This window comes from Glycine soja, chromosome 1 (assembly GCF_004193775.1).
Source record: "Glycine soja cultivar W05 chromosome 1, ASM419377v2, whole genome shotgun sequence".
Classification (NCBI taxonomy): Eukaryota; Viridiplantae; Streptophyta; class Magnoliopsida; order Fabales; family Fabaceae; genus Glycine; species Glycine soja.
Window position 1 is genome coordinate 51,609,129 of NC_041002.1, and position 11,664 is coordinate 51,620,792.

At 28.4% G+C, this 11,664-nt stretch overlaps 1 long non-coding RNA gene across 1 annotated transcript; it reads left to right on the plus strand.

Annotated features, from left to right (window-relative positions):
- The first annotated feature begins 8,092 nt into the window (after positions 1 to 8,092).
- On the plus strand, positions 8,093 to 10,422 carry LOC114405710. The gene is made up of 2 exons (XR_003665287.1): positions 8,093 to 8,481; positions 10,223 to 10,422. It is a non-coding gene; the product is annotated as an uncharacterized LOC114405710 (long non-coding RNA).
- The last annotated feature ends 1,242 nt before the right edge of the window (positions 10,423 to 11,664 follow it).

Sequence of the window (11,664 nt, forward strand, 5' to 3'; positions counted from 1 at the left end):
TACTCTTATTTATACTATTCTACCTCCACAATGAATGGTGGAGATTACTTGTATCCTAAGTGGAGATTAATTCTCTAGAATGTTCCACACATTCTAGGAGTCTCTGCATTCTTCTACTCCCTTTCATATCCTTTTATACTTTTTCATAAGGTTTCACACATTTCTAGAATATTCTAGAAATTTTTACATTCTTCCACAAAACTTCTAAAGAATTCTATACTACTCTAAAATTTTTTAGATCGTTTTAAAACTTTTTACATTTTTTTAGAAAGTTCTATAATTTTTTAGAATCTCTCGAGGGATTCCAACAAAAATAACTATTATCTCATACAACCAAATTATTTTAATCTTTTGTAGCATTCTTAGTCACAAGGGAAAAAGCAGTTTTGTCGACAAACCAACTATTGAATGACTGCACCTTTAACAAATCGATGTATATGACTATGGCATATAACAAGAGCAAGTTGAAAAGAAATATCACTAATCCAACCTAATTGATAAAGTCAAATCTCATTGGAACAAATATATCCTAGATCAAGATTCTTTAAAAATGAGAACCATAAATTTTCACTAAAAACTGGTCCTAATTCATGCCAGCGCTGCAAAGCCAGCAATTTATTTTGTAGGTTGGACCACTTTAAGGAGGTTAAAAGGCACTATGAAATCCTCAAAGAAAATGTCTGACGCATAGAGCATGGTCAAGTATCAGATTCAGATCCCTACAAAACAAACAGTATTCATGACACCTCGGGCATTGGTAATGAATAGATAAGATATAATGCACCACCTTTCCTGATACATGAATAAACAGTCTACCAGCAGATATTCCAAATTCTTTTTTTTTTGTAAAAAATGCGTAATCTATACCCTTATAGGCATTATTTTGTTTCCTTTTTGAACATGATTTGACATTTGTTGTCTCCTTATAGGCCATACCCTGTGCATCTTATTTCTAGTCTTCCATGGTGCCAATTCTGTTAAAGTATACGTTTGGAGATATAATGTTACCCAATAAATAGTGAAGGGTGAACGGAGAAAGAAAAAGAAAGAAGTGGTGAATTTAATTTCTCAAATGATATTTCTAATAAAATTAATAAATTAATAATTATTGATAAATAAAAAAAATCTGAATATACATTTCTGGCTAACTTAATAACAATCCTAAGCTTGCCAGAGCAAACAATTGGTCGGTGCTGGTGAAATTAAGGACCATTTCTCCTAAAATGTGACCAGTGACCACTTGTTGATAGAGGTTAACTCATGGAAAAATATGTTAACACAATAACAAATTCAACAATAGAGTAACAAATAATAAAAATAAATTTTCCAAAACTTGTAAGAACATGTGAGGAGTATCAATAAAAATAGAACGCAAAATAAAAATCAAGAACACATAAGAGACACAATTTATTTAACGTGAAAAACATTTCAATGCAAAGGTAAAAATCACGGGTTGTTCAAACCAAAAAAATAATTTCACTCTAATCAATAAAGGTACAAGGAAGTTTTCAACAAGTGTACTGAAACATATTATAAAGAGCCAAATCAAAATAGAGCACCAATACTTACAATAGAGAGACAAGAAGATGAAACCCCAAAATGCGAAATACGTATCTCCCTCTCCAGATATTTTTTTGACAATCCAACCATAAAATTTGAAGTATCACGTATGTACAATCTGCTGTCCAAAAATCAGTCTGATCCAACGGTGAACGAATATATAATTATAATTTGAAGAACGTTCTCCGGTGGGTGTGCAAAAATGAAAATGATTTTTCCTTTCCTTTCTCTCACAATGTTTTACCATTATTTTTCCCTCACAAATTAGTCATTCTCACTCTAATTTGACCCCTCTCCACTTAAATAAGTGAGACAAAATAAACTTTTTCATTTGAATCTTTAATCCACATAGAAAGAGAGCCCAACAGAACCTAACACTAGACTATAACACCATTTCAAGGTCGAACTCTCCCGCAAAGCTTAAACTATTAATTTAAGGCTTATGAACGATTTCATTTGTCTCTAACTAATATCAAATAGGGTATTCATTAATAGACTCATCTGAAGCTTATACTATCTACATAAATCATCTATTGTCTAGTATCCATATCTAAAACCTTGGATTGCATCTATTCTTCAGTTTAGAACTTTAACCAATTTCATTAAATTAGATGTTCAGATGCATTACTTGATTACTAACTTTCATATGACTATAAGCCTCTAAATGATCCACAATCATAATCCATCAACATTGAGGACTAAACAACATATCTGTGAAACGTACGAGTTCCTATCTTCATAGATTTCATGTATTTTCAAATCTATATTGTATGGGAGTTAATGAAGAATTATATATTGATTAAAGTGGTAGGTTCAATATTAGTTTGTCACTATCGAAGAATTAATTTAGTATAAAAAATATTTGGAGGACTAATATAGCCCGAGACACCTAAAATTTGGAGGATCAATTTTGGAGTTTTGTCGAAGAACAGAATCGAGCATGGTAGAACGGAAAAATAAAAGTGTATAGCGGCAAAGCGGGAAAAAACACTAGTGAAAAGTGTAGAGTTTTAAGTCAAAAAATAAGGTGCATTTAATGCATATTGAAAATTGAATTTTTATCGTTAAGATTTAAGTTGTTTAAATGCAAAGTGAAATATTACACTTTACCAGATGAAACTTATTCAAATAGATGCATTGAAAGTTATTTTTGTTTCAACTTTCAAGAGAACTTATTTATTATAGTTTGTGACAATCTTTATTATTGTTAACTTATTGACAAATGTATCAAATTGTCACAAGTAGTAAAGTAAAACGAATATCCGAGTGTCGAGTCTACAGAAACTTTGTTTGTATTTAGATTGGTGTAAATCCAATTTTTAAGCAATAGGCAGGATAGAAGAGATAAGAAATTGTGAGTGGATAAAAAGGGAAAAAGTAGTAGATAAAAAGACAAGAAAAATAAACAATATTTTGAATGCGAAAGATGAATTTAGAATGCAAATATGTTGGGCCTAGCATACCAAAACTACTTGTGATGTAATATTAATAATTTTTCTCTATCTAATATTATCTCAGTTTTATCCACTTTTACTCTGATACTCTAACCTTGATTCCTCAAGTGAAAGAGCTTGATATATCTATTTTTTCTCTCAAATTCCTTTACAAAATATCAAACAGGAAATCACATTAAGAATAAAGATGCACACATAGGCTAAACAAACAAGCATCATTCTATTCCTAAACATGATTTCATTTAGATGTTCTTTCTCAGTTCTTTAAAAAATAACATTTTTCAATGCTTACTTCCTAAACAAATGCATGAGTATGGGTGATCAGATCATAATCAATAAAATAAAGCACAAAAAAGAACAATAAAACTGAAATTGCATTAAATAGATCGTAAGGAAGAATTACATTACAAGAGTTGGCTGCTAGGCTCCCGACAATGGGGGTTTAGCCTCTCATTGTCACGAGAGGCTTTACACTTTAGAAGTTGATGAGAATGGAAGAAGAAAAGGGATATATAAGGGAGGAGAAGAGGGAAATGACTCTAGAAAGAGAGTTTTCCTTATTTGTGATACTCAGGCTTTAAGTGTATTCAATAGAGAGCTATGAGTCTTGGTGTGTTTTTCTCTCTTGCTTCCTATTCCTTTTATAGGTCTTAGTCAGCTTAAAATTCATGTGACCTCGTACTAAGCGCGATAGCTATGCTTAGCAGGTATGGTGGTGACCACACGCTTAGCGCGTGCTTTGCACTAAGTGTGTTTTTAGGTTTCTTCGTGGGCCTTCTTCGCGCTAAGCTGGCCACTGAGCGAGACTTTGCGCTGTGTCTGTCTTGTGTATTAAGCGAGATGTTCAAATCTTCAACTTCTCCTTCAAAGTTTTTTCTTCAAGTTTTTGCATCAATTTAATTTCAAAACACTTGAAATTTTCCTCCTTTTGAATCATGCTGGTCAAGAATTAAAATGACATTAAAATCCTCATTATTCTATTAAAAAAAGTAAAGTAAAGAAAATCTAATCATTATTGTCTAATTTGACTATCAATAAAACCTAAATTTAGTCATTATGAACTATAAATAGAGAAAAAAAATTAGTGAAAAAGACACACATGAAGAGAGAGTGTGTAGGAAGAGAGATTGTGAAACAAAATCACTTTGTTGAGAGAAAATTGTCTTTGTTTGTGGGAGAATGTTATCATTTCTTATAATCATTAAGTGAGGTACTCAGGTTTATAGAGTGATATACTATTTAGGATAAGTTATAATCTTATAATCATTTTTGTGATAGAGAAATATTTTGAAGACGATTCTATGTAGACAAGAGATTTCGAACCACGTTAAATTTTTGTATTTTTTATTATTTTTCTTATGATGTAATTGTTATATTTTCACAATCTTTAATGGATGTGAGTAATTTTATTTGTGAGAATATTGATTACCTAACAAAAAATATTGTGAGTGATTAATTATGAAGCACAATGGAAACAAAGAAATGATAACAATAAAACAGAACAAGCATTGATGAGAATGATCAAAGCTTACGAAGCACGGAACACTTCTTTTCATAGATTATTATGCGCATTTAGAAAATGGTAACCATACCTGAGTGATTCTTGACTCTGACTAAGCGTGCGACAAAGCCATATGGCGCATCTGAAACCAAAGGCTAATGCTCGTTTGGTTTGAGAGCATTTGAATTTTGAAGGCAGTGAAGTGGTAAATTAAGAGCGTCATAGATCTGAACTCTCAAGAACGGTGCAACGGAAACCGAAAAATTTGTCCCAGAAAAAAGCAAATTCAAGTGCGGGAAGTTTCAAGAGTTCCAATTTAATAAGAGAAAAAGAAAACTAGAGCGTAAATTTAACACTTAATTATGTTTTTAGTTTTTAAATTAGAGAATTTATTTATTTTAAATACTCCGATAAAAAATATTTTTTAATCTCTTAAATTTTTGAAAAATAGTTCCTCTGCCAAAATTTGAAGAATTAAAATGTAAATTTTTATTTAAAGAAAGATTAAAAAAATTAAATTTTTACTTGGATGACCAAAAAAGACTCTATGATTTGAGGAACTTAAAATATAATTAAACATTAATTTAACATGTTACTCTAGAAAATAAGATTTACGTACAAAAAGTAACTAAATAATATAAATAAAATGGAAAAAGAATGTTTATTTTGTTTATATAAAATGGATATACATAAAAAATAATTAAAAATTAAGCACATTAATTACAACAAATTATCCAAATAACATAAATGAAGTCTTTTTAACTTTGTCAATAAAATGTTAGTAAAAATAGTAGTCGTAATATCATTTCAAATGATTTAGCCTTTTATTTATTTTTAATTTAAATGCAAAGATAAATTACAAAAATTTAATAACACGATTTAATCATTTAATTTAGAATTTAGAATTACAAATAAATACATCAATTTATAGAACTTTACAAAATAACAGTAATGTATTTAAAAAATAATAATTATAAAAGTCTTGTTTGTATCGTCTCAAAAAGAAAATCTTGTTCATATTAACGAGAAAAAAATGTTAGAAATATTAAGGTTTAAATGCAATTTTAGTTTCAATTCATAATTTTAGTCTCTTCATTTTTATATTTTAAAAATTTTATAATTTTAATTAAATTTATAATTTTGTCATTATTTTTTTTTTATTTTGGCCCTATTGAATCTTATATATAAAATATTCAATCGTGTTTTAAAAAATCTAAAATATTCAATTTTATTTAAATCACGGGTATTTTCTACTCAAGATAATTCTTTTGAAGTCTTATAAAATCGCTATAGACGACAAATTCTCAATCAATATTTCACAACCCATTGCCTATTTCTAGCTGGATCTTATGGTGTGGGAAAGCATGAAGCAAGAGGCAAGGATTCCGAGTCATAGACTATACCCTTATCTAATGTCTCTGTATGAAAAAGAGCTGAACTGCCACAACAAAACAATGTCATTGGTGCATTACGATTGAGTCTAATGAAAAGCATATTTGACAGAAACGTAAGATTCCTTTCACTTAACTTTTATACATCGAGTTTATAACATCTCATTCTGTTATGTGCTAACTATTACAACATATTCAGTGTATCATCCATAATGCTCTTTTCCTCTAAAAGAATCCATAGTGCTCTTTCATTGAGGGTATCAAAACTACAATTATTAGGGAGAAAATGTATTATTTACTCTTAAATTTAGGATCAAGTGCATCTTGATTCTTAAAAAAGATATAACTTGATTCTTTAACCTTTTATCACTAGACATATTAAAGTAAAATAAAAATAAAGATATTATAAAAAAAATGTATAGGACTTAGTCCATAATTTACATAAAAAAGTAAGTAATTTCCTCCAACTTACTATGTCTCATGACCCACATTGAGTATGTGACCGACTTTACTAAAATTCGCTCAATGAAATGTAGGATTTAAATTTAATTTTTTTTTATAGTTTTATGCATTGATAAAATTGGACTTTTGCGAAGCTTGAGTGTCTTTTTTTGAAATCCAAATTGAATTTAGGCTTTTTGCATGACCTATTCTAGCTCATGACCTATATTGAGCCTACAACCCTAAATTTGCTTGGTGAAATGTTAACCTCAAAATTTAAATTATCAGCACCAATTAAATTTTAACCTTTTAAGTCCGATTTAGGTTTTGTTTGTAAAATCTCAATATAAAACTAGATTTTATTGAGTTTAGGCTTTATTTTAAAAGCCCAAATTGAATTTATTTTTTTAATCTAACTTGCTATGAACCATGCCCTACATAGAGTTTGTAATTTGGTCCGATCCCGCTCAATGAAAGGTAAGGTTTGAGCCTAGTATGAGTTTAACATGTAAAAACATATATGAGACATCTTCTCCCATGCATGAAAACACTGGAACAACACCTATTGCATGGTTGTGAGGGCTAACGGGTTCTGAATCATTTCATTTGCTTTAGAGACAATTATACTAACCTTTATTTGTTTAATATTTATTGTAGTTATATTTTGTTTAATTACTTGCAAAATTACATTAATTTTTCTAACTTTTATTTATTAAGACTTTTTTTAAAAAAAATAATAATACACATATCTTCAATATTTTTATATACAAATCATATGTATAGTATGTTTTTAAATAACAAAAAGAAGGTGTAAAGCGGATATATATGTGTAATTTCTTAACTAAAAACTATGTAATATAATTAACATTAAGTTCAAAGAAAGTCAGGGTAATTGTTCCATTATTAGAAAAATGTTTAGTAGGACAATATTCGGTGAAAATACTATTTTGTTAGTTATTAATTACTATTTCATTTCTTTTTAACCGTGATTTATATTATTAGAAGTAAGCTGTTAAGCATTGTTTAACAGAGAAGTTGCTCCCACCAGTAAAAGTGTACATAAATCCCAAAGTCCTAACCACCAGCTCACACAGCTACATCCTTAATTGCCATTCCGATGTAAATAATATATTTAGTAAATAAGTATCGGATACATACACCATAAAAAAGTATAAGATATATTAAAATATCTAAATTATTGAAGTTTGAGGACTAATATAAGAATTTATTGGGTAGATATCAGTAGAAAAACTTTCTTCCTACTCCACAGGTAAAATCCTTTTAACGCGCTACCCTGAGTTCTCATTAAAATATTGTGATTATTTCGGCTATAAGGTACCGTTCCGTAAGTTGTTCCACTTGAACATGGAATAAATACTAGTAATAGTTATTCCCGTAATGTCACAATTATAGCTTTAAAGGTGAACTCGTTGCTATTTATAACATTTTTTACGAGGTATTTATATAAATAATAACATAAATGGGAATCTTAAATTGCGCGCAGTGACATAATGAAAGAGTATCTTTGTTTAAAACAATTAAAGGGGTGCCCTTAATTTGATCTTGATTCTCCTCTTTCTTCCACTTGATGTCCATTGTTCTGATTTGCAATCTTTTGGCTCCAAAGAGAACGGGTCACAATATCTCTTGTCCTTTGGGAAGATATATTCGGCCAACAGCCTCAACTCCACCAAGAGTAGTTTTCCACCTATTTATAAAGAGCAATCTTGCTAATCTCTTCCCATACCATCCCTTGACTTAATAGAGTAATAATCTACCTTCTTTAAAGTAACCATCATTTAATTTCTCTTATTTCCTTTTTGTGGATTAAAGCCTCATTTTCCTTCTTGGCAGCTTATAATATTCCCCTAGCCCAAGATTGCTTCAAAGTACACACTAAGAGAAGTAAAAGGTTAATTATTTTATCTTTAGATGGCATCATCTTGGACGCCAAGGCAAAACAAACTATTTGAAGAGGCCCTTGCTATACATGATAGGGAAACTCCTGACAGGTGGCAGAATGTGGCAAGAGTAGTGGGAAAATCCGTTGAGGATGTTAAAAGACACTATGAAATCCTCAAAGAAGATATCAAGCGAATTGAGCGTGGTCAAATTCCATTACCTAACTATACAGGTATGGAGCCAATATTGCAAAGGTCTTTTTTTTTTTACCTTTTTTATATAATTTTATTCATAAAAAGAGACATTTTTTAAATTGATTTTTACTCATTTTCATAGTTTTGTTGCATAAACATACTACGTGTATAATTTCGCAACCAGCATTTGAGAAACAATCAAAGCAGTGGCATTTCATTCCTTGTTTCGAAAATAAATTTTGAATTTATATATTCATTCAATTATCCAAACCTTTCACTCCTAATCCAATCCAAGTAGTTTTGGTACATAAAATAATATGGGAAAGTGTAAATTGACACCTCTAATCTCAAATGTCATTTTCATGTGACCAAACGATTTCTTTGTTAAATGAAAATGTTCTTCTTTATAACTATGTGTATACATTTTTGTGAAATAAAGGTGGAAAGAGAAGGGAAAAGAAATAAAGTGATGAATGTGATAGGTAACATGATAACAAAAGAGTAATAAGGTTATGAAAATTGGAGTACAAAAACATCAAACTTGAATACTAATTAAATGTGATAAAAGCTCATGTAACTCAATGAGAAATTATTAGACTAACATAATTCAATTAAGTTTGTCTTATATTAGGAATTAGGAATTATAGACAAATTAAAAGATAAAAGATTTATATGTAAGAATAATAGGATAAATATTAACTATTTAATTTTTGTTACGAATAGTAAAAATTAATGAGAGTCTAAATTTGATATAGGCATTGCATTTTTTTATATTATCAACTAATAATTAGAATTTTTCTTAAATATATTTTAAAAATAATTATTATAAAAGTGATCAATTTTCAATTATATGATCATCAAATATTTACACTATCAGTTTATTCTATTATTGGTTTCTAAAAATAGAGATGATTTTTAAAGCATGACCTAAAACTGATACTACGTAGTTCCTAATTGTAAATAAATAATATAAAGTAATTAATACGAAACTAATACTTCCTTATGAGCTAATGCTTCCTGACTGTGGACTAAGATAAAAAAAAAGGTTATCAAATGGAGTTGACACTTGACATGTATATGTACCAGATTTTCACACTAGATGCCAATTGTATTTAACCAACCATCAAAATGACAAAAAAAAAAAAAAACTAAGGGAGAAAGAAAACATATAAATCTGATTCGAATAGAATCGTGAACTTTGGTTGTCCAGGTGGTTTAGCATGTTGACCAAAGTTACCAAACCAATGTATAATAAAAGCAAGATATAAAGTACAAATACAAACATTATATGCGTATAATCCCCCCAAAAAAACATTACACGCATAAAAAAATATATAAACATTACTGTTGGTATCTGAATGTAATACATATCATTGTTGACCCATCAAAGTATAAAACTAGAAAGTGCAAATAGCATAACAACATCAGATTGCAATACGTACTCATCTGTTTTTTCAATTATTTTATGCACACACATTCAGCTACAAAAATTCATCATCTCATTTTTTATTATGAAAAGCAAGTAGTTGCTCTCTCAAACTTTGTTGACGTTGTATTAGGCGCATATATAATGAGTAAAAAAACGAGAGAAACATAAAATTACTGCCATGAATTATGTAAAATTTGTGAACTTTATTTATATGCGTAGATTGAAGTATTCCTTTAACCCTTTCTGTGTACAAATAGTCCTAATGTCATATTATGCTGTGTGCAAAATAACCCTTTCTGTGTGCAAAAAACTTACAAGTTTTTTTAAACCTTTTATTTTATGCTTGGCAGGTTCTTGATGATCCAGAAATCAGAATAAATCCAAGATTAGCAAACTCAATAGCGTGGAGTGTCCCTTATAAATAAATGTATAATCATCAGCAAGTCCTGATATATAAAGGATTTTGCATGCTTTCTATGTAAAATATAAGTTATTTTCTAGTTCATGTTGTCAAATAAGTGACTGTTTATGAAATAAGGAGTTTGCAATGTAATTAGTTTTTTTTTTCTTTTTTTATGAAGAAATATTTACAGTGAATAGACATAATTATAAAATAAGTAAAAATTAAATTTATAACTCATTAAAAGTAATTTAAAGTATGAGATTCGTACGTAAAAAATTGAAATGTAAATATATTTACATTTTAAATTTATTTTATTTTATCATTAAAATAAATTTTTTTTTAAAACACACTTTTAGAACTATATTTTTAAATACAGTTTTTTTTAAAATTAATTCTTAACATTCTTTTTTTAGGTAGAGTATGAAAAATAAAAGAAAAAGAGCTAAGCAGCTAGAGCTGAGAGTTGGTATTGGGTAAGCTAAATTCATGATTTCTTGTACCCACAAATGAATACTATTACAAGTTAACCTCCGTTGGGAAGAGGATCAGAGAAGCCACAACTCCTTAAAGCAAGGGCAGTCACGAAGAGCATGAAAGGAGTCTTCAACATAAAATGGAATCATAAGGTTGGTTTTGTGAATGGAATTATAAGGTTGGTTTTGTGGTTGAGATGAGAAAGAGATGGTACTTAATTTTTTTATTAATATTTTAATAAAATTAACAATTAATATTTATTAATAAAAAAATTTACATACAAAATAAAAAAAATTCACTAAGGAATATTTAAGATTGTATTAATATTATTTAAGGTGAGACTATTAGCACATCAATACATCTATTGACATTCCTTATTTTTTTTATTTTCCAAAAGTATAATTATTAAGTTTTGCTTAAAAAAACAAATAAAAACAAAGTGATTAATGCCTATGTATTAATAATGTAAAATAATTTGACATTATCCATAAATTATAAATCATTATTTATATTATTTTAAGATAATTATTTAAAAGTCAATAAATTTATCATACATAATGAGTTATGATTAAATAATGTAAATTTTATTATATTATTAGTGTATAATTTTATTATATTATATGATTGAATAATAATGTTTTATAACCATTTAAAACTTGATTTTAATGATAACATAATTATACTTTCATTCCATCACAAATTTATTGATATGATTTTTAAAATAATTTTGTTAAAAAAACCTATCAAAATTTATGATTGGGATGAGTTCTCTTAAATTTTTACGTTCAATCCTTGTAAAAAAAATATAATCGAGAGAAAAAAATCTTATTAAAATTAAAAAGAGGATTAACATGCAGTAAACTAGAGAGAGGCTTAACCCCGGTAACATATTGACTAAAAAACACTTCCATATAA